Raw genomic sequence first — 27,603 nt, forward strand, 5'->3', positions numbered from 1 at the left:
ATGACGTCCTCCTGAACACAGATGAGGGAAGATAATGCCCAAAGTCACTATTCTGGATCTGTGTGGGGCATATTATTACTAAAGCAGACTGCAGATGAGTGCACCATGACTAGCTGTGAAAGCTCTGTGAAAGCTCTGTGAAAATTATTTACAACTATGATGATGTGGGGACAGTCTGTCTCTTATGAATGCTGGTTGATATTATGAAGTTGTACCATGAAATTGCTGTATCAAGGAAAACCTTTGTATGTGTATCCACCATGAGTAGGCAGAGTTGTGTTATGTCTTTCCCCACACCCAGGACAATGGGAAATACTTAATGTTAACTGAGGTGCTTTGAGCAGGCAATAGACATGCCCAGATAGTTTGCACAAGCTGGGAAAAGATATTTCCTCCTTGGGTGTGGGGGAGATTGGAGCACTGGAAATTTGCCAAAAATCAGAACAAAGAAAGCCAGGTGTTGGAAAGGTGGCATATAAATAGGGGATGCTTGCTGTGAGACACACAGGAGGCAAGCTGGGCTGAAAGACTCCATGAGGAGCAGCAACCCAGAAGCCTGATGGGGCAGAGAAGGGCAAGTAGCGTTTACTATGAGCAGATCTGTGTATTTCTCATGCTATTAAACAAAGACTCTTAATGTATTAGTAAACTATGCAAAGGTCTGTATGTGTTACATGCTTTACAACCATCATATGCCCCTACCCTGAGAGAATTAAACTGTAAGCCAGAGGGTTCTTAACTTTGGTGGGATTCTGGGACTGGGTGTGTGTAGGTTGCTGGGGGGAGGAGGGGGAAAACGGCGTCAGCACTGGTCCTGGGGACCTAAGGCATAGGGTTACCATATGTCCAGGTTATTCTGGACATTGCCTCTATTTTGAGACTCTGTCCTCTGTCCGGGCAGATTTTTCAAATAACAGGAAATATCTGGGATTTTTGCAGAGCAGATATTGCAGCTCAGAAAGCGCCCTGATTGGTTCGCTTCCAGATTGGTCCCTCCCATGTATCCACAGCTGATTGGTCCATTCCTCTGCAGGCACAGATTCTGGATCCTGCCCACCCAGGTCCCGGCTCCCAGCCCCAGGGAGGGGGTCCTGCAGGAAACTGCTGACTGATGGTTGTCAGTCACTGGGTCCTGGGCTTGCGCCAGTCACCATGACAGGGAGTGACACTGCCCCGTATCTCCAGTGATCGCCCCTCCAGCACCCTTAACTATATCCCCTTCCCCGCCACCCCAGCAGTATCTTCTTTTGGCCAACCTGAAATATGATAACCCTACAGTAAGGCATGTGAGCTCTATTTCCATGAAAGGATAACAGACTGAGAATCAGCACCAGGATATGTGCCACACACACCAAGGGAGGAAACACTACTGCAGCCTATTGAGACCCAGGGAAGCTTAAAAACACACAGGAATCCAGAGGAATTCCCCTGACAGCAGTCTATTGAGGATATGTCTACACATACACAGGTCTACACATATACATGTCTACCCTTCACCCTCGCTGGGTCCCAGAGCCCAATTATTTACACAGCAGTTTTCAGCCTGGGGCCCAAGCCTAAGTCAGCTGTCCCGAGCCAGCCTTGGGTTTTTTATCCCTGTGTCAATGTACCCTGAATGACCAAAAAGAAGTGCTTGACTGGATCTGTGACAACAACTTAGGAGGTGAGCATTTTTTTTCTGGAACTCTCGCTTCATCTTTGTGTTAGAAAGTTAAAGAAAAGACGGATGGCTGTTTACATATTCCCATGGAACTTTTGGAATGATTGGTACTATATTTACATTGACTCCTTATTTCCATCAATATCAAGATTAAGAACTAAACATTAATGTTGGCTTGATATTTACTAAAAGAGAAGTTAATGGCTTTTTAATAGCTTATGCATTTGATCTTTTAACATTAGGTTGAAAAATGAGATCTCTGGGGACAAGGGAAGTGAAACTTGCCAAAAAAAGAAAAATGTGACCTTTATTAATTTGGTTGAATGGAATACTGTACTTGCAGGAAAATAATAAACTGTAGGGAGAAATAAAGGTAATGTTCATTAGTATATACTTAAAATTCACCTCTGAAGAACAGCATCTCTTTGAAGATTTCTTCTCTAGCATAACCCACTGCTCAGACTCGCTCTGTATATTTACCTAAATCTTCACCTGTTGCATTTTGGAGGACGAGCCTTTCACCTTACTCTTTTAAGAAGAATGAGTAGACTGAAGCAGAAACTAACAGCTTGCTTTCTTTCACCTTCCAACTGAAGCCGGTACAGCATGGAGCAGTTATCTAGCACAGCTAACATACTTCTGTTTGACAGGCATGCAGGAGCAATCTACAATCAGAAGGCATTCTTATGTTGCATTACCCATATTTAAGTGGAAGTTAACTTACTTTGACAGTACAAAATTAATTCTATCCTCTTACTCTTCCAGATATAACTCTTTTTTAACAACCCAAATTGCATCTTTCAGAAATACAGCAATCTACAAATAATATTCATATTATTATTTTATCTGTGGTGTTTTTCCATTTATAAAATCAAATAAAGTATGTGTGAAAACTACCTTTTCTATGATCTCTGATCGCCCCAAAATGGACCATAATTACCTCTATTACTTTGCAACAATCACTAGGTAGGACACGATATTTTTGTAAAGTTTAACACCAAAACAGGCATGAAGAGACCTGTTATACAGATTCCTGGTTAATTTGCTGTGGATTATTTTAGAAAGATTCCTCCAAAGTTCAGACAGCAAAAAAATTTAGTAAGTCACCTAGAAAAGAAAAGACATGACTAAGGAAGAAGAAGCCTAACTAATACCTGGATTGATAATTAATCTACGAGATCTGATTTTAATCATGACAGTTTAGATTTATAGAAAAACTATTTTACATAATGTTAAACTTTTAAAGATTATCTCTTTCCCCCATACCTCTAAGGCATCTACATAGCAACTATGGCAGCCTGACTAAAGATACCAGGATATGAAATTGGAAAACACTAAAAATATTTAAATAAGATGTGGTATAAACAACATTAAATATGATGGTTTGAGATAAAGGGGTTTTTGGCATGGGTTTAGGATGATCTCTGTAACTTCATTTGTGATTTTGCCAGTTGAGTTGAATAGTCACTCTAAAATGCCAATTAAACTTTTCAAAATAAAACCAGAAAATGGTATCACACCTTTATCTATTTTACATCAAATACAAAATGAGGCATGTGCATACCATTTCATGTGAACAATGTCTTTTCACTACACCAGAAATGGTTTATACTCACACGATTGTCATAAATTGTCAAAGCAGCCTCATAGTCACCCTGTAAAACCAAAGGAGGATTGTGTAATGACCTTTAGGATACAGTGTCCATAAGTGACTGCTAGAGTTCAGTAATAGCAAATTTTTAAAAGAATATTGGTGATCCCATCAATAAATGTCCATGTGCAACATACCCAGATTAGACATGGGAGAGGTGAACAAGTGGGTACCTGATTATTATTTATTATGTGTATTATAGAGTCTAGGAAGAGAGTACCTCAAGTCATATTACATAAAAAGCAATTATACATAAACATAAAATAAACTCTATAGTTATCTTGTGGCTTTCATCCAAAACTCAATCAAAGAGCTCTGAATAAATTTAAAGGAAAATTCAATGTGGATTAATACTAAATTTACCAGGCAAAAATTATGGAAATCTCATTTCAGTGGATATGCAAAACAAATGCAACATACAGTAAGTGTTGACATATGGGTACTGGGAGTGGAGCCGCAGGAAGAAAAGTAACTTGGGGAAGGTTTCAATAAAATAAGGAAGGGGTTTGCTTTATCTTACTCTCTCCAATTAGGGTGTAAATCCAAAGAAAATATATATTGCAGCCCAATAGATTCAGGATAATATACATATATTGGTAAAGAATTTCAATAGATCTTAAATATTTTTAAGACTAGGAATTTAACAGCAGAAAATCTCTCATTTCTTTAACATAGTGGCCCTATTGGTCCCTCTCATGTAATTTTTGCAAACTCCAGACTCTTACATTCTACATGTAGGAAAAATTTGTATATAATTCAATGGGAATTTTGCATATGCAAGGACTACAGAAGTGGGTACATCTTTCTATCTGAAAATTAATTTAGAATTTGCTTTTAATATTTAATTTTTGCATCACAGTAATTTCTCTATATTCACGTACAGATTATTTTAGATTTTTTCCCCTCTAAAATATCACTTTTAAAAACACTTTAGTAAAGTACCAAACACCGCAAATTATACTGCAGTATATTCATAAAAAACACCCAAATATTAAGAAGGGAGGAAAGCAGACCATACCCTTTTTGTCAGGTCTGCCTGTTAATATGAGAATATTCATCCACCTGGAGGATATAGCATATAGATGTAGAAGTGTGCTCCTACCTTTTCAATAAAATACAAAACCCATTGCCAGTAATTATGGCAAGCAAACACGTCAAAGGACTGAGAAGAGAGAGAAAATATTTTACTTCCAATTTAAACTCTGATTTAAACAGATCCAGGGCATCCAAATCTGAAGGCCTAATAAATCAGTGGATATTAGAGCCAAGAAGCTTAAACTGTTGTTCCAGTCTGAAAACTGACAACAGCACACTCTTACTCAATAGACTTGCTCTTTGTGGATATGTAGAGAGACACAGATATGGAACCTCACAATTCAAGTTCTACAGAGCAAATTTTCAGAGCAGAACTGCATTTTGACTCAGACTCTACCTCATTCAAGGGCACCTTTATTGGAAAACCTCTACACAGACAGGACTAACTTCACACCTGCCTTTCCAGCCATAGGCTGACAGCATAAGGTCAAACACTGCTCTCAGTTATACCAAAGGCATATTAGTCACTGAGTCCATGGGCCCCATGCCCGGGGCCCCCACCAACCGTGGGGCCCCTGGAAAAAATCCGCTGCAGAAGCCCGGAGCCCCAGCCATGAGGCAGGCAAGGTGGGGGAAGTTCCCGCACCCCGACCTCGCTCTGTGGCAGCAGCGCCAGGCGGGGGGAAGGCCCACCCACAGCGCCCCTGACCCCATCCCTGGCCAAAGCTGAGGGACGGGGGAAGCTTCCCCCGGCCCGGCAGATGCCCCCGGGCAGGAGAAGCCCCACCCATCCCCCGCAGAAGCTGCAGGGCAGTAGGGGAAGCCCCCATGCCCGACCCTGCTCTCTGGCAGAAGCGCCTGGCGGAGTGGGAGAAGCCCCAGCACCCCGACCCTGGTCCCCCGCAGAAGCGCGGGGGGTGGCGTGGGAAGCCCCAGCACTCGGACTCCAGCTGTGGCCCTGGGACTGGAGGAGATCTCATTCCCCACTGCGGCCTGGGACTGTGGCAAGGGGACAGAGCTTCTCCAGTCTTGGGGCCTCAGTGTGGGGCAGAGGGGAGAAAGAAGCAAAAGGGGTTGCAGGGCTGCAGTAGGGGGGCAGAATGGGGGGACCCTGGATGGAACATGGGTAGGCCCCACCCCCAGGGAATGGGCAGAAAGGGGTGGGGCTGTGGGTGAGGCCACAGGCAGAAGGGATGGGGAGGGACCCCCCACTTGCTCTGGCCCTGGGAAACCTTAATCTGCCTCTGATTACGCTGGCACAAACCCACTGAAGACAACAGGGTTGCACCAGTGTAACAAACAGGAATCTGAATCCACAATATATTGGTGGCAACTCATAAGAACATAAGAACTGCCCTACTGGGTCAGACCAATGTTCCATCAAGCCCAGTATCCTGTCCTCTGACAGTGGCCAATGGCAGGTGCCCCAAAGGGAATGAACAGACAGGTTATCATCAAATGATCCATGCCCTGTCACGCAATCCCAGCTTCTGGCAAACAGAGGCTAGGGACACCATTCCTGCCCATCCTGGCTAATAGTCATTGATGAACCTATCTTCCATGAATCTATCTAGCTCCCTTTTGAACCCCGTTATAGTATTGGCCTTCACAACACCCTCTGGCAAGGAGTTCCACAGGTTGACAGTGCGTTGCGTGAAAAATACTTTCTTGTGTTTGTTTTAAACCTGATACCTGTTTATTTCATTTGGTGGCCCCTTGCTCTTGTATTATAAGAAGGAGTAAATAACACTTCCTTATTTACTTTCTCTATACCACTCATGATTTTATAGACCTCTATCATGTCCCCCCTTAGTTGTCTCTTTTCCAAGCTGAAATAACTCAAATAAATACAATAATCACAGACTCTAAAACGGCCTATTCCTGCCCAATGGAGAAGTTAAAATTAACCTTATCTCTAAAGGGACAGAGTGCTCATTTTAGTGGTGACTACTTCAGTACAAACCTCTGAGATGTGAGAGAGTTCTCCATATGTTAGCATTTTATGTTGTTTACATACGCCAGCGGTTTATGGTAACTTGTTTAATATTAAACTACAACAAGGACTCTACTGACTCAGGTTGTTAAATGTTAGACATAAAAGTGACATTAGAAAGTTTGGCCTATACAGTAATTGGTTCCAAATGTCATGCAAATAAGATTATGGGGTCCCTTCCCTATGAATAAAATGAAGCTTCTTAGTGCTGCATAGGCTAACCTATAAGAAATGCCTAAGGGAGGGGTGTGGCCTAAGTGCACCCCTCAAAGGGATTTAGGCTCCTAAATCCAGACCGGTGGAAGGTGCCTCCTTCAGCTTGGGAATCACAAGCATGAACCCTCTCTGGGAATTAGGTGCCTACGTCCTTTCTTGCAAAAAGCTGTTCTACTTTTTACAAATAATTAAAGTCATTGGGCCAGAGAAAGAGTGAGAATGACTGTATAGTGCAGTGGTTAGGGCACTCACCCATGATATGGAAGACCTATGTTCTAACGAATAATTATTTATATAAAGTGGAACAGCTTCAACAGGAGAGACTGAGAGAGATCTACCCCAGAATATCCCATAGCCGAGCAGTTAGGGCCCATTCCTGGGAGGTGGCAGATCTGGGTCCAAATTCCTGCTCCATATCAGGTAAAGTGGGGATTTCAACCAAGGTCTCCTAGATCCTCGGTGAATGCTCTCACCACTGGGGTAAAGGCTGTAAGAGGGTGGCAGCACCTCCCCGCACAGGCTGCATTTTATGCAAGGCCCAATCCAGTAGGCATGCTCTGAGCAAGCCTGCTGAATTGGGCCCTGCAGGTGAGATAGGTAGGGCAACCCTAGTCTGAGGATCCTCCTGGCACTTAGGTGTGAGCTAGATGCCCAGGCATCAGAACACAGTGGGGCGTGAATATGCCCAACAATAGAAATGTAGGTTCCATGGGGACGTTACTGCAGAAACTTAGGCACCATGGGACTTTAAGTATCTACAAGGTGAGGCGGCAGCTGAGAGAGGGTTTTCAGGATCTAAATTTTGGACTTCCACTTTGGTTTATTTGGACAAAGGGTAATATTTTCTAAAGCATCTTAGTGACTTAGGCACCTAAGCTCTGTTTTTAAAAGTGACCTAGGACTTTGGGGCCTAAGTCACTCAGGTGCTTTTGAAAATTTCACCCAAATTTTCTATTTATAGTTCATTACAATTTTGTTTGTGAGTTTTGGTGCCGTGTTTTTGTTTGTTTTGTTGCTGTTTGTCCTCAAAGTTGATCAGCAAAGGGGAAAAACAAATCTCTCTGAAATATGATATGCCTGAACCTTGAGGGAGTGCTCAGAAAGCTCTCCATCAATAATACTAATCTTGATATTGTAGATTTCTACTTTTTAAAAACAAGCAGAAAACAACCCCAAAACTCTTTAGGCCTTCTTGATACAACTCTGCTCTCTGAGTATAGAGGAACTGTCAATTGCAAGGATAAAGCTCATTCCTACAACAGACAGACCTTTCTTGGAGCAAACTCCTGTGGGTTGTAAGAACCACCACAAACTTCACCACCTTCTGTTCCAATCTACACACACAATTTTCTGCCTGAGGAGAAAGAAAGAAAGAAAGAAAGAAGGAAAAAACCCACATGACAGATGCTGGTCATGTTGTTTAGTGCAGTGGTTCTCAACCTTTCAGACTACTGTACCCCTTTCAGAAGTCTGATTGGTCTTGCATACCCCCAAGTTTCACCTCACTTAAAATCTACTTGCTTACAAAATCAGGCATAAAAATATAAAAGTGTCACAGCACGCTGTTATTGAAAAATTGCTTACTTTCTCATATTTACTATATCATTATAAAATCAATTTGAATATAAATATTGTACTTACATTTCAGTGTATAGTATAGTACAGGGGTTGGCAACCTTTCAGAAGTGGTGTGCCGAGTCTTCATTTATTCCCTTTAATTTAAGGTTTCACATGTCAGTAATACATTTTAATGTTTTTTAGAAGATCTCTCTCCCTATAAAAGTTTATATATTATATAACTAAACTATTGTCGTATGTAAAATAAACAAAATGTTTAAGATGCTTCATTTAAAATTAAATTAAAATGTTGATCTTATGCCGCCGGCCCACTCAGCCCGTTGCTGGTCTGGGGTTCCGTTCACCTAGGCCAGCAGCTGGCTGAGCGGGGCCTGCAGCCGGGACCCCGGCTGGCAAGGGGCCGGCAGCCAGAACCCCAGACCGGCAGCGGGCTGAGCGGGGCTGGCGGCCGGGACCTCAGACTGGCATTGGGCTGAGCGGCTCAGCCCGCTGCCGCTCAGAGGTTCCATCCGCTGGCTCCTGCCAGCCGGGATCCCGGCTGCTGGACCCGCTCAGCCCGCTGCAGGTCTGGGGTCCCGGCCCTGCCCACATACAGTGGGTACCTACCTTCTCCCTGGTTCTGGCCCATTCTCGTCCTCTCTCTCTGCACTGAGCTGAGGGTGGGAGTGCACTAAGCACAGGGCTGGGGGTGAAGAAGCAGGCTGGGGGTTGGGGTGTAGGGTCTGGCCAGGAGCTAGAATGAGGGAGGGCGCTCAGGGTTGGGGCAGGAGGTTTGGGTGTGGAGTGCTTACCTGGGCAGCTCCCATTTGGTGGGAGGGGTGCAGGTGGGAATGTGTGGGGGGGGTGCAGGAGCTCCCGTTTGGTGCTCAGGGTGGGGGTGGGGATGTGGGGGGTGCATGAGGTGTGGGGGGCCTGGGTATGTGTGGGGGTGCCAGAGTCAGGCCTGGGGTCTGGGGGTGGGGTGAAGGAGTCAAGCAGAGGGCTGGTGTGTGTGATGGGGGTACAGGGCTCAGGGCAGAGGGCTGGGTGTGTATGGGGGGGTCAGGACAGAGGGCTGGGGGTGTGGGCTGGGGTCGTGGGGTGCTCACGGCAGGGGGCTGGAGGGTGTATGCCCCGCTTCCACCCTCCTTCTCCAAGGCCCTGCCCCCGCTTCTTCTCTGCCTCTGCTAGGAGCAGCGAGCACGCTGACCCCGCTCCTCCCCCACCCCCTCGCAAGGGCCATCAGCTGATCGGCCAACATGGAGGGACGGGACGGAGAAGAGGAGGAGGGGCAGGAACCCAGCACACTGCGGGAAGAGGCAGGGGAGCCAGCAGGACCAAGCTTCTGCCCCCTGCCCCTTGCCCCCTGCCCCCGCGGGAGTGGGCGGGGGATGGAGAAGAGTGGGCCGGGCCAGGCCGGGTAGGGCAGGGCAGGATTTTTAATGGCACGCTGCTGCTGCCCCGGCAGGCAGCAGCGTGCCATTAAAATGCACGCGTGCCACAGGTTGCCGACCCCTGGTATAGTATATAGAGCAGTTTAAACAAGTCATTGCCTGTATGAAATTTTAGTTTGTACTGACTTCGTTAGTGCTTTTTATGTAGCCTGTTGTAAATCCAGGCAAACATCTAGATGAGCTGATGTATCCCCTGAAAGACCTCTGGTTGAGAACACGTACCCCTGGTTGAGAGCTATGGGTTTAGCGCATTATGGGACCATGCTCAGATGGATATGATATAAGAACATGAACAGAAAAGGGCACAAGCACCATTTTCCTTTCCTTTGCAGTCAATCTTTTAACATTCTCCCCACCCCAAAAGCAAATATAAGTTGAGGTCTTTTATAATCTTACTTTGACTGTTTCTCCCTGCAATTCATTCTATGTTCACTAATCTTTTCATGAAGTAGTTTTGTCAAGTCCCTCAATTTATTCTTAAATTGCTGATTTTAGGCTTAGTAGAAAGCTATTTCACTTTATTGCCTGCGTATCAGAGCAAAGGGCCCTTAGCCACAGCAGATAAAAGCATTGTATGCACATATATATTGCTCAAGATCCAAATCACAAGTGGCATGTAAAATGTTTTATCTACCAACACTGGCCACATCCCTTTGGATATGTCAAGCCCGTGCTTGAGCCAGGGCTGAAGCCTAACAACCCTTGCATCTACACTGTAATTGCACTAATCCAGTGCTCGGACCCAGGGCCCCAGGACCCTGCAGGATTGGAGGATCCAAACTCGAGTTAAGCCAGTACGCAGGGTCCGAGCACTATTGCTTCACAGTGTAGACACAGCCCCTCTTCACTCAGGTCCCAAGAGTAAGCCGGAAGTATCCCACAATTTCATGGGACAACTTCCTTAGTCCTCTCTATCCCAACAATCTGCAATTCACTCTACTGAAAATGGAAGCCACCACGCCCTCTTTGCAAACGACAACAGCTCATGTGAGCATTAACCCATTATCTTCGGATCACTGATCTGCAAGCACACTATCAGAGAGCCTCCTGGGTTTGCAACGGAGAGCGAACTGATGAAGCTTTTTGCAAAATGAGCTGCTTCCTGGTAGTGGGGGGGAGGGGGGAGGAGGAGGGGTGGCAGTAAAGTTTTCCCCACAGTGCACCATGGTCCTAGGGCTAGGGTGGCCACATTTCGGGTGTGGGGAGGGGCATCATTAGGGACTCTGGATATGGTTACTTTGACTCAGGTCTGCACACTACTGTGTGGAAGCCAGAGCCCTAGGGTTAAAATATAATGTAGATGCTCAAGCCCAGGGCTCCGTAGCATGGGTCACCTCACTAAAGCCCCACTAACCATGGGCTTACATTGCAGCATAGACATACCCAAAATATCTAACAACTCTGTTGTGCTTATGAATTGTGAAATATTTTTTTATGTAAGAGCACATGCTAGTTAAAGATGCCTACAGAATTTACCTCAATATTTTGAAGTAAAATATGGTAAACTGAGAAATGAATAGAATTCTGGGTGAAATCTTGGATACACTGTAGTCAAAGGCAAAACTTTCATTGACTTCAGTGGGGCCAGTATTTCACCCACTTGTTTTAAAAGTCTTTATTTAGATCATTAAAACAGAAACTCTGGAGAATGAGTTTGAGGCTTTTTTGTTTTGTTTTAATTGTGTGTCACTAATCTCAGCTATAAACACTGAGGGGAATTTTTGGATGAATAATACCCAGGGTGGATTTCTGAAATATGGAACTGTTGTTACATTTTCTGCCTGTTGCTTCCGAAGTGACATGAATGGAGATTCCATCTTGAAGCACTAGCTTCCTATTATTTGTGAAAGCCTACAAATTTCATTAGGAAACAGATCTGACTAAAAGTTGCTACATAAGGAGGAATCACTAGTATTTAGTTGAAGGAGGAAAAAACCCACAGTCAGCCACATCAGAGGAACTGCTAAGGAAATTTACCTTCCAGTTGTTTTCAGTTTGCATCATAAATGTCAACCCATTCTTCAGGTCTGCTTTCATTTCATTTATGTGTGCTATGGTATGGACAGACCATGCATCTGACCGGTTTATAGCTAAAGCCTGGTAGTGGGAAAAGAGAAAATAGCATGATGCATACCGGGTAGATTACAAATAACTGTACATACTATTGCAGGAGTTGGAAGTGGACCTAAGGGAAGGCATAGCTCAGAAAGCTGAGTAAGGGGTACTTGGGCACCTCAGGTCTGGAATAGCAGGGAGACAACACCCCCTTTTTTCCAACTCCTCTTAACTCTCATATGAGGGGAAGCTAGTAGGGTCCCAGCAATAGGCTGGGAACAGAGAAGGCTGACAGCTACCCTCCTAAATAGGCAGAAACAATTAACAATGGCCTAAACAATGTATTCCTAGATATGTAAAGCGAATAAAGTTGCGGCCTAATTAAACCACATCCATAGCACTTTGTCTTTCTTTCTGCATTGCCGCGGTAACAAAGTAAGTTTGTTTTGGAGAAAGGGATACAGTATGCTGGTCACAAGGTTGTATTCATACAGCTTATAGTGTCAGGGCAGAAGCTGGTTGCATATGAATGGCTTGTACATCTATCTCCATATGTCAACCTGTATATCCACTTATAAATTTATCTCTGCACTCAGCTCTAAATTTCTTTTGTAATTCAAAGTTAAAATCCTTTCATGAGTTTAATGTTAGTCGCCCTTTTTTGCCTTTCAAGAGTTGAATTTTTTGTTTAAAAAAACCCAAAACATGTTCTGACGCATGTTTCATAAGTAACTGATATGTCAACATATTTAGATTATCTTGCATTAATTCCAGAAGACCAAACTGGGTCATCCTGCAGCATTTCATGAAGCACTAAAAGTTTTAGATGGGTGCAGCAGAGCAGCCCTCTTCCTGAGACAGCTGGGTCAGCATGCACACTTAGTTATTAAGTTAGGCAGCAAGCAGGCTTAACTAGACTTCCTTGTTGCACAACTCTTTTTAGGAAAATTCCAGTTCTTATTTCAGAACAACACGTTGGCAGTCCAAATTAAAACTGTGTCCCACGGCTGCATTTTCCTCTCCCAGTTCTGCTTCCTTCTTGTAAAGTCTTGCAGCTTAGCTGTAAGTTCTTTTGAGTAAAGACCATGGATACAAAACTGGGAGTTTTGCCATTGACTTTATTAGGGCCAGGATGCCACCCCATGTCTTCATATGTCATCTGTGACATTTTTGAGTGCTATAAATTAATCATCATCATCATCATCAATGACTCATTCAGACAAAATCTAAGTTAAAAACAGCTGACCAGTGGGTCAATAGGAATGCAAAAAAAAAAAAAAAGTTCATTCTTATATGCATATTTTTAAAGCCAAGGGTGGGTTAGTTGGCACTCCCTTATCTGTCCTCAGACAGCGATTACAGGAATAAGCAGGGAAGGTTTGCAACACCATCACACATTGCTGACCAGAAGCTTCTGAACTTATGCAAACCAGAGGTGGCGATCCACAGACATCTGAAGATCAACTCTTGCATACCTACTCAGAGGAATATCAGGTGTCCAGTAAGGATAAACACAGGCAACAGAGTCTCGCATCTGTGTTTGACATCCCATGTAAAAGTAAGTGGCATGGGCAAATTTGAGCGCTAGCATGTCAGTTGGATGGTCCGCAGAATTTGATCCCACACATTACAAGCTTTGGGAATACACATAGAGAGAAGAAAACATATTAATCATTGACAGAGTCAGCAAGACTTAACTGTCTCAGTCTAATATTTCTAAACTTATACTACTCCAGCAGGTGTAAGTGAAAAACCTAACAAGAAGTGACAATTTCCTAGCTTGCAGGAATTTTTCTTAATTTATAATATACACGATTGTTATACTGTCTTCACAGCATACTTTCTACAAATGTTGTACCAATAAATTAAAAACCAGCAGGATCTTATTAAAGGGAAAAAGGCAAAATACCACATTTATTGTGAATACAGAAAGAATCATAGTAAGCAGTTAGTTATAGCTATAACATTCCATTCAATCTCATATTTCTTCACACATTCATTCATATACACACACACAGGTTCTGCAAGGTTGTTATCATAGTTACCAGCCTTAGAGTTGCTCATGCCAAGCCACTGGCCAGGTGGCCTGGACATGAGGAGGGAGCAGGGCCTTGTCAGATGCTCATCTGATGCTCCTGGAAGTTGGTTTGCAGAATCAGACCCCAAAGTTCTCACTTTTTAGAGTCTCTTTTTATAGGAATTTCTTCCTAGGCCAGTCTGTGGGAATTGCTTCATCATGCTGTTGCTGAATCAATCAGCAGATGGCACATTCCTGACGGCTCCGTGCTGCTAGATGTTATCTTGTTCTTTGGTTCTCCCATTCTTGAGGCTGTTGGGTGGATTCCAGTCTGCCCTCCGGGGGTCCTCTGGTTATTTCCACTTGACGCCTTCTTCAGCCGATGGACACTGGATTCTTAGGCTGGCACCTCCCTGATCATTCAGTTATTATCCACACCAAGCATCCATCCACATACATCCTCTATCTCTATTTTAATCACAGTTGTTAATACAACAAAAGGGCGGGGAGTCTCTGGGTGCTGTGTCTGTTGTTAGAGTATTGCTTTGAGTCTCTCTCTGTGAATTGCTTTGAGAACAGACTCTGTCTTAGAATGTACTAACGCAATTAGCAGCTTGCAAGTTTCACATACAGAGGGAGAGAAACAGTACCAAAAACCAAGAGACCTCTTAATTAGTAATACCCTGGAATTTAAACTATGGGGAATCAAACTCATTTGTGATTTTAATACAGAACTTCTTTAATATGATCCAACATAATCCCCCTTTTGACACTAAGATTTATAATCGTCAGTGTCACTTTCTATGTAGCCAATTCAAGAGAAGGTACTGTGAGGCAATTTGAGTTTGTGATTCCAATTCATGCCACATACATGATCCTAGTGATGTATCTTTACTACAAGGTTCTGGGGCAACAGGCAAGGTGAGGCACACCCACTTTTGAGGAGTCCATTCGGTACAACCTCTAGTGTCCAATAGCTTCCCTCCCTCCCCAGCCCACTGGCTCGAGGTCCAGGGTAGCCAGAAGGATCCCACGTGTAATATGGGGAGTGGGCTAACCTTCAATACCTTTGCCTCCAGGGACTGTTGGTGTGCAATTTTGACAACAATTTCTCCCATTAACAAGTCTGGTTTTACAATACTGGAAACATATTGCATCCATTCATATTGATAAGTGTCAAACAATGATCTCTTTCTTTGTTTTAACAAATGCATCAAACCCTTAATATTTCCCAATATGACCCAGAACATTTCGTGTTCCAAAGTAGCTAGTGCAAGTATCTGCATTTCAGTGCATCCCATAGCTATGGCTGTGTGGTTTCCTATTTCTAATATTTTTTTTTCTTATGCATAAGCCATGTGGTAGTATTAAGCCATTGCCAAAGATTCCATCGGGCTTTTAGGTTACCCAGACCAATTTGGACCAAGTCTACATTGGCATGTACTTGTTTTTGTGTCAGGCTGTCCTGTAGCTGGGTCAGAGAGCTTAATTTATTTTTAAGTACCTGCAGGTCTTTAGTATTTTTTTTTTTTTTAAACACACAACAGTGCTAGCAACAAGACAAAACATAGAACACAAAACACAATTTCTATTGTGACAGTAGATTCATGGTATTGGGTTGCTTTTCAGCTGGCATCAGCTTTTCCTGATTTTCTGAAAGACAAAAAGAACATGTTTCTACCCCTTTTTGGGGTGGCAGATTATTGCTTAAAATATTTCTTTTACAAATACCCTTGCTGATTGCAGGCAAAACAGAGGAATTGCCCCCGTATTTTCCTGTTTTTGTTCTATAGGCAGGCCAGGTTTCAATGGCTTTTATCTTTTAAGGGTTATGGGGAAATTATCCCACTGTTTAGTCATTAAATCCCTGAGTTTTCCTTCTTATACAGAAGACCAAGTTTATAATGTTTTTCCTGCTGTGTTAAGCTTCAAGTTTTATTTACAGGTAATAACTGAGAAGCATCATTACCATACGACCTTAAAGGGTTTTTCCAAAAATCATACACACTATATGTTGTTACAGGGATACTTATTATCATTAAATTTATTAAAATTATCTTGTTATCCCATGTCTTTTATTTAGACAATTTGTTTGCTGACCAGGTGTGTCCTTTATCTGCAGCTCCTTTGTGCTGCTAGTTCTTTCCTTCCTTTATCATTTAGGTAATTTGCATTTTCACAGACACTTCCTGCTTTTGGATTTAAAGCCATCAGCAGCTCAGAGACTCTATCTTAAAAGGGACACAATCAACTTTCACCAGAGTTTTGATTACTTTTAACTTCTGCTTCCAAAACACACAGCAATCTGAAAAAGAAAACCCAACCTATTGTGGCTCCCTTTGGAGCCCTAATAGCATTTTAATTAAGTAGCATGGTACGTTTGCATTTCTTTTGCCCCTTCTACAATATACCCTGCGCATGTTCTGGGGCAAATGCACATTCCTTCCATAGTTTAACTTCTATAACATTATCCATATCAATTTTTACATAAGGTGTAACTATTTCTTTTTTTTTGCTTACAGAGTTTTCATGTACCTTTATCAAAGTGACAGTCTGATTACTCAGAGCCATTTTAAGACTCAGTGTTTCTAACATTGCTTCTTTTTGTTTTGTGCACCTCACCCCTGCTGTTGCTTCAGAGGGCCACTGTCTTTTTTAAATTTCGTATTTATTTTTTTTTTTTTTACTACAGCTCTCATCTGCTATTTTGTTACAAAATCAAACAAACAAACAAAAACCAACCAACCAAACAAAAATAATCCAATTTTTTTTCTATTCTCCAGATTTTGACTGCCCTGCTGCAGCCACAACTTAAAAACATTTTAAATTTTGTAAAGCATTGAGTTACCTTTTAAGGGTTAAATGCCAAATCCCAAAGCCAAACAGCACTAATTACCTGTGTCTAGCAAAAAGGTCTGTCAGTTTTGCAACTTTGAATTAAAGAGTCAAATGGATTTTTAGTGGCATTATTTAAAACAAAAACAAAACCAACTGGTCCTTAGAACTTTACATATTTACACACACACAGATAGATACATACACATTTTCTTTTCTTTAACATCCCTTCCACGTTGCTCTGTTTTTTTACATCTTACATTCCCTTTATACATTTGAGGCAGTTAAGTTCCAATAGAACCCCCTTATGTTCTTTTAGCAAATTTGACTAAATTGTCCAGTCAAATGATTTTAATCAGTTTCTTTTGCCTGGCTAATTTATAGACATTCCTTTGGAAAAGGGCCCATTTTTCCCTCAGAATGGCTGCAAAGAAACCAAGAATGCTCTTTCTCTAACACTTTTTTTTTTTTCCTTTTTAACATTTTCACAAAGTTTAGCTGCTTAATTCCCTCCAGCCTCTGCAGAGTTAACTTTTTTTTTTACTCTTTCTCTTTGTAATTATGCCTGGGGGTGCCATACATAGGACCTTCTCCCCCTTTACCTGCCTCCCTCCAGCCTCTGCAGAGTTAACTTTTTCACTCTTTTTGTATTCCTGGAGTGCCTCTTTCACTATTTTCAGCTGGCTTTGGGTATTTGTAGCCAGCACCTTCCAATTGTCTGCTCCCTTTTCCGTTTGTGCCTTTTCCTCTTTACATGAAGACAAGCGGAGGGAAGAATCCTTACATGCCTCCCACAACAACCAAATTGCTGCTGCATCTCTTTTGGCAGCACTAGAAGGTTTGTATATGAGGATATACTGAGCCAATCTATCCTCTAGGTCCGAAATAGTGCAGAGATCAGCTAGGGCTTGTTTAGTCCAAGGACTGTGCCAAAATTTTTGAAGGTTTTGTTTAAAAGGTGTAATTTCTTTAACAAAAGGTGAGGTTGGAGTTCTTTCTGACTCCATTCCTCCCTCTGGTACTGGCTTACCCTGTTTTCTTTTAAACATCTTAACATGGATATTTCAATCTCTTTGTCACTGCTGGTATTACTTAGCAAGTGACACAGCCTAGATTCTGAAATCATAGCTTAATCTATGCGTTTTTCCCCTGCTACCTTCCCGGAGGCCAGCAGGTCCCCTGCTACCTTCCCAGAGGCCAGCAGGTCTGGTTAACCTATTTCTCCCTGCTACCTTCTCGGAGGCCAGCCGGTCCGGTTAACCTGTTCTTCCCTGCTACCTTCTCGGAGGCCAGCAGGTCCCCTGCTACCTTCTCGGAGGCCAGCAGGTCTGGTTTAATCTGTTTTCCCTGCTACCTTCTCGGAGGCCAGCAGGTCTAGTTTAATCTGTTCTTCCCTGCTACCTTCTCGGAGGCCAGCAGGTCCCCTGCTACCTTCTCGGAGGCCAGCAGGTCTGGTTTAATCTGTTTTTCCTGCTACCTTCTCGGAGGCCAGCAGGTCCCCTGCTACCTTCTCGGAGGCCAGCAGGTCTGGTTTAATCTGTTTTTCCTGCTACCTTCTCGGAGGCCAGCAGGTCCCCTGCTACCTTCTCGGAGGCCAGCAGGTCTGGTTTAATCTGTTTTTCCTGCTACCTTCTCGGAGGCCAGCAGGTCCCCTGCTACCTTCTCGGAGGCCAGCAGGTCTGGTTAACCTAATAGAAATGCCTAGCTCACTAGAACTGGCGGTGTGCACACCAATATTTACAATAACTGAGGTTTTTTACCAATATTCCCCCTTTCGCAATTCTCCACCAAAATGTTGTACCAATAAATTAAAAACCAGCAGGATCTTATTAAAGGGAAAAAGGCAAAATACCACATTTATTGTGAATACAGAAAGAATCATAGTAAGCAGTTAGTTATAGCTATAACATTCCATTCAATCTCATATTTCTTCACACATTCATTCATATACACACACACACACACACACAGGTTCTGCAAGGTTGTTATCATAGTTACCAGCCTTAGAGTTGCTCATGCCAAGCCACTGGCCAGGTGGCCTGGACATGAGGAGGGAGCAGGGCCTTGTCAGATGCTCATCTGATGCTCCTGGAAGTTGGTTTGCAGAATCAGACCCCAAAGTTCTCACTTTTTAGAGTCTCTTTTTATAGGAATTTCTTCCTAGGCCAGTCTGTGGGAATTGCTTCATCATGCTGTTGCTGAATCAATCAGCAGATGGCACATTCCTGACGGCTCCGTGCTGCTAGATGTTATCTTGTTCTTTGGTTCTCCCATTCTTGAGGCTGTTGGGTGGATTCCAGTCTGCCCTCCGGGGGTCCTCTGGTTATTTCCACTTGACGCCTTCTTCAGCCGATGGACACTGGATTCTTAGGCTGGCACCTCCCTGATCATTCAGTTATTATCCACACCAAGCATCCATCCACATACATCCTCTATCTCTATTTTAATCACAGTTGTTAATACAACAAAAGGGCGGGGAGTCTCTGGGTGCTGTGTCTGTTGTTAGAGTATTGCTTTGAGTCTCTCTCTGTGAATTGCTTTGAGAACAGACTCTGTCTTAGAATGTACTAACGCAATTAGCAGCTTGCAAGTTTCACATACAGAGGGAGAGAAACAGTACCAAAAACCAAGAGACCTCTTAATTAGTAATACCCTGGAATTTAAACTATGGGGAATCAAACTCATTTGTGATTTTAATACAGAACTTCTTTAATATGATCCAACACACAGTCATGTATATGGTGTTCTTTGTTACTCGTACTGCACTGTAACAGAAGGGAAAATGAATCACCTTTTGGCCCTGATCTTGCATGTTGAGCCACATGGGAAGATCCTTACACCTGCAGAGAGTCTCACAGAAGTTCATTTAGTTCCTCACAGGTGCAGGGGTCCCGCCACGCAAACTGAACTTGCAGGGTCAGAGCTTTAGTGATTTCATTTCTAACCTTTGTTATCAAATATTAGCATAAAAGTATTTTCTTATTGACAGGAAGCAAATAATCAAAACTAATAGCATGCGATATTTTTGACAGGATATGCAAACTCAATATATTTCTGTAAATGCTCAAATGCCCAAAGTCCTAATTTTCTTGGAGTGCTTCCAACTATGTATCATCTCTCCTTTTTAGAGGAAACAGGGCTTGTGGTGCAGGGAGGCTATAAAAAGAAGAACAGGAAAAGACTGCTGCAGCCCCAGCTCCATGGGATGCTATGCTCAATTTTCAGCATAACCAAAGATTTAGCCTCTTGAGTGGTTTTAGTTTTAAAAATAGTTTAGTCCATTACTGGAATAATGGTAGGTTTTAAAATACAGAATGCTTAAAACTAATTAAGTTTAGTATGCTGGCACCATAACAATAATTTTTATTATGATACTACTTGTTAATTAGCACAGTGATGCATACGGTCACACAAGAGGACTGAAAGATGCCAAGACAACAATAAAAATGAAAACAGAAATGGCAACATGCAACCACACTATACACATTTTGAATGATAAAACCCTCTCCACCTCTTCTTCCCTAAAAACCAACCGCTTAGCCACTGGCAAACATGTCTAGTGCAGAAACGTGAGCTTCTCCCTCTCAGTCAGTGGTTGCGATTCTGAGAATGCCATCATCTTTTTCATCACACTGTCCAGCTCTTTGTCTAACCACTCTGAAGTTCCAGTGCCAATCAGAACCAAGCCATTAGCAATCACATGTCCCATCGCTGAAGAAAGAGGTATGGATAAACATTAGACTCTAAGAATTGTAAGTAATTTAACAGGTGCAGAAGCACTAGGCTAAACTATTGAGATAAGTTTAAATGAGAGCCAGAGGCAGTAGATGGCAGTAGTGCTAGAGACTGGTTAGGATCCCAATGGAAAGCCCAGGCTACTTAAGGTACATCTACACTGCAACGTAAGCCCAGACTCAGGCTTGAGTCCATCTGCACACAAATCTCGCAGACTCGGGTTTGCACTTAGGATCCTAGGAGCCTGCAGGGGTGAAGGGTTCAAACCCAAGTCAAGCCAAGACCCAGAGTTCAAACTCTATTGCTTTGTAATATAAATGTAGCCTCTTGACTCGGATCCTGTGAGTCCACCAAAAGTATCCTACTATCCTCTTGGCCAGCTTCCTTTGTCCTTTCTATCCCAAGAATCTCCAATCGACTGCAGGGAAATTGAAGTAACCCCTCTAAGTTTAGTGCAGCAGCTGGGTATCAGCCTTTAACCTTTCCACTGTCTTCTGAACACCGAGCCACAAACACACCATCAGAGAGCCTTCTGTATTTGCTGACCAGGAGAAACCTTTTGCAAAGCACGCTGCTTCATGGTCACAGGAGCGCAGACAGATTTTAGTAAATCCCTGGGCCAGCAAAACAGTGGACTTTAGTAAGAGTACAAATAATGACCACATATACCAGCAAATAGCGAAGAAGCTGGCAGTGTTGCAAATTTACCAAACCAGTGACCAGTGCAGGGAGCAGATTAAGTGGCTCAAGACTGAGTACAGGAAAACCAGGGATCACACCTCGGGCAACATGCCTTTTTTATGAGGAGTTTGACTGGGTTCTGGGCACTGTGCTGAGTAGAGCCAGCGGTGGTGCATGATGATGTGATCAGCTGGGATGGCACCCTGCTGACCCCAGCATCCAGCATGGCAACTGATGGGAGCCAGCAGCAAGCGCTGAGTGAGGCCAGCAAAGTGACTCTGTTGCTGAAACTGTTCCCAGAGGAGGCTTTCAGGAGGAGCACCAGCAGCACATCCTGGGGCCATACTCGGATGACCTGTTTGATGCATCTCTGAGGAACAGCCCACTGTGGATCCTGCAGCAGCCACAGAAGGGACAGAAGCCTGCACTGAACTTTGAGAGACAATATCTATCTGTGTCTTGTCCTGTTCTAAGCCCCTCGACCTCTAGTGATTGCAGTACCTCCACAGCTTGCCCACAGTGCAGCAGAAGCGGGGCCAGCGTACCTTCAGGGACCATTCCAAGTGGAAGCATTTCTGTGATGAACTTATGGTTGAAGTTCTAAACAGGGACAACAAGTAGGTCCAGTACCAAAGACAGAGGGACTTATGGCTAGAGGAAAAGTATGCTGAGCGGCAAGGGGAAAGGCTCAGGCTTCTTGCATATCTTGAGGACAGGGTTTCAGAATGAGACCATGCACTTGTTTCACAATTCCTGGAATAGGAACAGCAGCTAAGGGAGGAGGACAGAGCTCAGCAGAAAGAACTGTCTGAACAGCTTATATCACTAATGGCTGCAAGAGTATCGAGTTCTGCTGCATTACGTGCACCATGGCATGAGTCCAATGCATGGTACCCTGTGATGCAGTCCAAAAAGAGCTTGAAAAACTCCATGGCTGGGTGGCCCATGCAAACTTGCCCCATGCAGCTCTCGATATTTTCCCACACAGCACTTCCCACCCCCAGCACAAAGGGCACGGCAAACAGGGAAGGAAGGTAAAGGAGGATGGGCAGAGGTGGTGGTGGGGGTAGCAGATTTGCAATGGTAAGGGGTTTCAGTCTTGTACATGGTTTCACTTTTTGCACTTGTTCATGCACTTTTTTATTTTTATTTTTTCTGTAAGGTTCTGTTGTTACTGGAGTTTTGGTGTGGTACTGGCAGCTGGCCTGCCTGGCAGTGGGCGAATGTTGTACTTTTCTAATACATGTTTATAAATAAAGCTTTTTATTCAATCAATATAGTTTATTGCTATCACTGCATCACATCATACTATGTGTATTTAAAATAATAAAGGCAAACACATGATCAGGGACAATTAGGAATTAGCATGCAAACACTATTCTTCAATATAAGTTATCTATATCAATCCATACTTCATTCACTTTCTTACATCAATTTGAGGTTCACCACTTTCCCCACCATTCATTTTTTCCCTGTCAAGTGGTCACTTTCTTTCATTAATCCTATCATACTCATCAGCCAGCAGGAGGATAGCACGCATTGTCTCCTCCAGTCCCTAAGCACATCGCCATCCTCAATAAGACTGAGATCCAAATCCAAGCATATACTACCAAGTTACTTTTCATTTTAGTAATTACATTTCATAGTTTATTGGAAGTACATTTTTTCAACCCATTTCTCATGTCTGCCTTTTAAAAGAGAATGTCCTAAAGGGAAGAAAAAGGGCTATCTTGTAGAACATAAATAAAAATAATCTGTATATTTTCAGGACCCAGCCCTTATGCTTATGCATGTGATACTCCTGGCGGAATTCTGCGCCCCTCTGGGGGCGCAGAATTCATATCTTCCAAAGATTTCTTGGCTCCCCTGCAGAAAAATTGGGGAGCAAAGAAATCTGTGGGGAACACATGCCCCTTCCGCAGCAGCCCAGGGGTACATCTGCTGTGGAGAGACGTTAAGGGGATGGGACTGGTTTGGGCACGTGCTTGTGTGCGAACAAGTCAGAGAGACTCCATCTGTCCCTCTCGCTTGCTGTTGCTGCATCCCCGGCTTGGAGGCCTAGGGCTGTGTGAAGTAGGCTTTGTCCCTGAGGCAGAGCAGAAATTTAACAACTAAGCAGGCAGGGGGCCAATGTTCCCATTGTTAGTTAATTGTTCCCATTCTTAGTCAATTAAGGCTCCTTCACCTTGCTGGAGTGGTGTAAAGGAGCCTTATTGTAAATGACAGTAACGGAATCTTTAGTTAGGAAGAGCTATGTGCTTTCTCACTGTTTCTCCTGTGCCAGAGAGGCACAATGGGGTTAGATTACAAATCAGGATCTATTTTACTTATCCCTTTAAAAATAATGCACGACAATGATTAGCAAAACCATATGATTTTCATTTTAAACTGACATTCTACTTTACAGAACACCAAACACCAAAATAAAAGTAATGTAATTTAAATGAAAATCCAGGATTATAACTGGAATGCAGGGTATTGGTTACCAAGTATTTGTAACTTAACTTTCATGTGTTTAGGAAATGCTGAACAGTTATTGTGATTTTTTTTCTGTATGGCAGTTTAAATAAATTACCAAAATAAGAGAAACTGGTGTGATTATATTGCATTATTTTGACAAATAAAATATGCAGAATTTTGCATTTTTGGCACAGAATTCCACCAGGAGTAATATGAAATAAGTTAACCATATAAAATTACTATACTGTACGTTCAGCCTCAGTGATAACCATTAATAAGGTATACTTACTAAAAATTGGATCTGCTGCTAGTAACTTGGAGAGACATCCTTCAATGCCTCCTAGACTCTTATAATTGGTCCATATGAATAAAGAGTGAAATTGACTAGAAATTAGGTTTCTTTTCATTGTCTCAATTGAGTGAATTCAAAAGTAACAAGATAAATGGGAACAGTGAGACTAATTTTTTTCAGATGTAATTATCTAACATGTCATCAATAAATGAGGGAATCTGTTTCTTAAAAATACATTTTTTTAACGTGACACTCTCCACTTAATTAATAAAAAGGGTAAACAATTCAAAAATCAACTGCCACAAACACTATTTTTATGCTTGTCAGTCCCTTCAATGCATGTTTTATCAAAACTCTTCCATACCTGAGTCAGTGTAGCATCAAACATTTTGCAGGCCTCATTACTAGTGGTGGATAGGACAAGTCCAGCATCCTGCCATGCCTATATAAAAAACAAGATGTGAGTATGCAGTGTTTTAGTAGCTGTGTTGGTCCCAGGATATTAGCACCTTTTCCAGACTGAAGAAGAGCTCAGTGTAGTTCAAAAGCTTGTCTCTCTCACCAACAGAAGTTGGTCCAATGACAGATATCACCTCACCCACCTAAACAAGATGTGAGACTGTTTACTGAATACACTGATTTTCCAGATGTCATGTAAGCTGAGGTATAAGAATTGAAAGAAGGTTACTGGCAATTTCATTTCATCTACTTAAAAAAATTAACAGGACAACTTGAGAAGCTATGTGAGCCTTTTATTCAATTAAATTATATTTGAGGAATCCTCTTAATGGGGATAGAAAGTACGGAATGGTAGTGGTGGAAGAAAGACAAGGCAAATTGCACAATACTGTGGATGATCCAGATATGCTATAGGTCTTGTAATTTTAGGATCAGTCTCTCTTTAACCTTCAATTGTATAATAGTCCCATCTCTTCGGATATACCCCTTTCAAAATGGTTATGTGGCAAAATAAAATCCTTGCTTTGCTTCCTATCAAACCAATACCACCAGTGACACTGGGGGCCCAGATTATCTGCTGGTGTAAATCCACGGAAGTCAACTGAGTTATGCCAGCAAAATATTTGACCTAAGGATTCATTTATAGGACCTAGTATGGACATTTGATAAGGCTAAAACATAATACACAAACATTGAAAGAATTATGCTGTGCACAATTTTACACACAGATTATATAACAGCCTCATTCTGTAAACTCCATGGCTAACATCTCATTGCTATAACAGAGGTTTCAGATCCACCAAGGTGATTTATAAGCAGGAAGATTAAAGTAAGACCTTCTTTAGCTGGATGAGGTGATGTATGTTTTACACATTAGTGTGGTTGGCTGTGGTGAACTGGTCATGAATGTCCTTAGGGGTATTCCTAAAACAATCCCAATAGTCAAATGAGATATCTAATGATAATTCCTAATTTGCCATCAGATTGCCCATGCAACCTTAATTCTGCTCCCTTGCACATATGCATACATTCTTTAGTTACATAATATTTATTTTCCACAGGATGGATGCACAAAGAGGTGGAATGAAGGATGGATGGGAAACCTTAAATCTCATTTCCTAACTTTCAAGTGCTTGACTTTGCCACCTAAACAACATTTTTTAACTTTGTATCCAAAAAGCTATCTAAATACACAGACCAGTTCCCACTCTCTCTTTCTATACTGGTATCACTGGCACTATTAAGACTACAAGCTTCTATGGGCAGAGACTCATGTTAACACATTTTATCCACTATATAATGCAAGGCACACTTTAAGAACTACACAAATAACTGCAGTCAAACTCGATTTTTCTTCCATAACATAGAATTTACAGACAATAAAGATGGAAAGACCTGGAGCCATTTAATAGATTCTCCTGCTAACGGAAGACTATTCCGTATATATTTTGCAGTTTTTTACCTAGCCTCATTTTACGGTCTAAAATATTTTCTGATTCGAACCATGACCTCAAGTGTGGAAATTTGAAGCAACTAGCAGAGACATCTATTTTAATTAACAATTTCAAGGTTTTCTTAGTGTGATTGGATTAAAGATCACATGCAAGTAATTTAAGCAAATTGAGTACTCAGATTACAGTTAAAAACACTATACTGGAATACATCTTTTGTTTAGTATTTGTACTATGTACAGAAATATGGCAAAAAAACACCAGCAACAAAGAACGGAAAAGAGGTAGGTACACTGTATAACTCTGTATACATATTGATAGTAAGGCTTTGCCTGCACTAGCATTGTTTCTAAAAAATATTCCACTGCTTCTGATGCTAACTCCACAGGTGGTACCAAGCATTGGAATACTGGAGTAGAAAAGGTGCCCTTGGCAGCCAGCATTATATCTATCCTGTTACGTAGACCTCTTTGTGCTTTGTCTGCACTAGTGCTCCCACCATTGTTAATACTGGAAGAGCTGTTTTTGTGTTAGCAATGGCAGGAAGCTTTTTAGAAAGCAGGATGGTGTAGACCGTGCCTATGGGGAGAAGCAGAGACCAGTAGAACTGCTATAAGTTGTACTGCCAGCTACAAACTTTATATGGCGCATTAGTGCAAATAGGGAAAGGGGGCCTGAGCATCCTCTCCTTTTCCAGCTTTCCACTATATGCTGAAAACTTCAGCCTGTTTCACTCTCCCACATTTCCCATTATAGATATTGTGCTTGATCATTAACATTCCACCCTACCCCCACCCCAAAGCCAGCTGGACAGGACACAAATAAAACATTTCACACACACAAGTAGCAATACAGCATCCCTGTGATTGTTTGCACAGTTGTAGCCATGTTGGCCCCAGAATATTAGTCAGACAAGGTGGCTGAGGTAATATCCTTTATTGGACCAACTTCTACTGGTGAACCACACAAGCTTTTGAGTTACAGAGAGCTGAAGGAGAGCTCTATGTAGCTCAGGGGTGGGCAAATGTTTTGGCCTGAGGGCCACATCTAGGAAAAGAAATTGTATGGCGGGCCATGAATGCTCACAAAATTGGGGCTGGGGTGCGAGAGGGGATGAGGGCTCTGGCTGGGGGTGCAGGCTCTGGAGTTGGGCTGGGGATGAGGAGTTTGGGGTGTAGGAGGGTGCTCTGGGCTGGGACCGAGAGGTTCAGAGGATGGGAGGGGGATCAGGGCTGGGGCAGGGGGTTGGGGCATGGGGAGAGGCTCAGGGGTGCAGGCTCCAAGCGATGCTGACCTCAAGGGGCTCCCGGAAGCAGTGGCATGTCCCTTCTCTGGCTCCTACGCGGAAGCGTGTCCAGGCAGCTCTGCATGCTGCCCCATCTGCAGGCACTTCCCCTGCAGCTACCATTGGAGCGCCAGAGGGGGCCACTGGAGTGCATAGAAGCTGGAGCAGGGCCATGCCACAACTTCTGGGAGCTGCGCGGAGCAGCCCCCAACCCTGCGCCCTGGCTGGAGCACCAGAGCGGGACAAGCCCCAGATCCTGCTCCCAAGCGGGAGCTCCTGGGGTGGATCCGGCTGGCGGGCTGTAGTTTGCCCACCCCTGATGTAGCTAGACAGCTTGCCTCTTTCACCAACAGAAGTTGGTCCACTGAAAGATTTTACTTCACCCCACTTGTGTGTCTAGCATCCCTGTGAGACAGATGTACTGTATGTTATTCCCCACTTTAAGACAGGGAGCCTGAGGCAGGGAGAGATGAATTGCTTACAAAAGGCAGGCTGGGGCAGAATGGGAGATGGGACCCAAGAGCCTGATTCTTAGTGGTAAGTCACCACCACAAAACCCTCTGTGTCTGCAGAAAGCAAACGGCCGCTTGTATTCATGGTATTTAAGAAGAGGCGGGACAATCACCAGTCGGGAGGCTCAAGGTTTACTTGGCACTGCCTGCGCCTGGAACCGGACTAAGCGACCGCTCCAGGTCCCTTCCAGCCCCATGTTACTGTGGGTGCCGGGGCAGGGGGTTTTTTTGGGGGGGGAGGGGGGCGATGCCCTG

At 43.1% G+C, this 27,603-nt stretch overlaps 1 pseudogene; it reads right to left on the reverse strand.

Moving 5' to 3' along the window:
- The window catches only part of LOC141975757 (tetratricopeptide repeat protein 38-like), a 44,216-nt pseudogene that overhangs the window by 16,311 nt on the left and 302 nt on the right, over window positions 1–27,603 (reverse strand).

This window comes from Natator depressus, chromosome 1, assembly GCF_965152275.1.
Source record: "Natator depressus isolate rNatDep1 chromosome 1, rNatDep2.hap1, whole genome shotgun sequence".
NCBI classification, from domain to species: Eukaryota; Metazoa; Chordata; order Testudines; family Cheloniidae; genus Natator; species Natator depressus.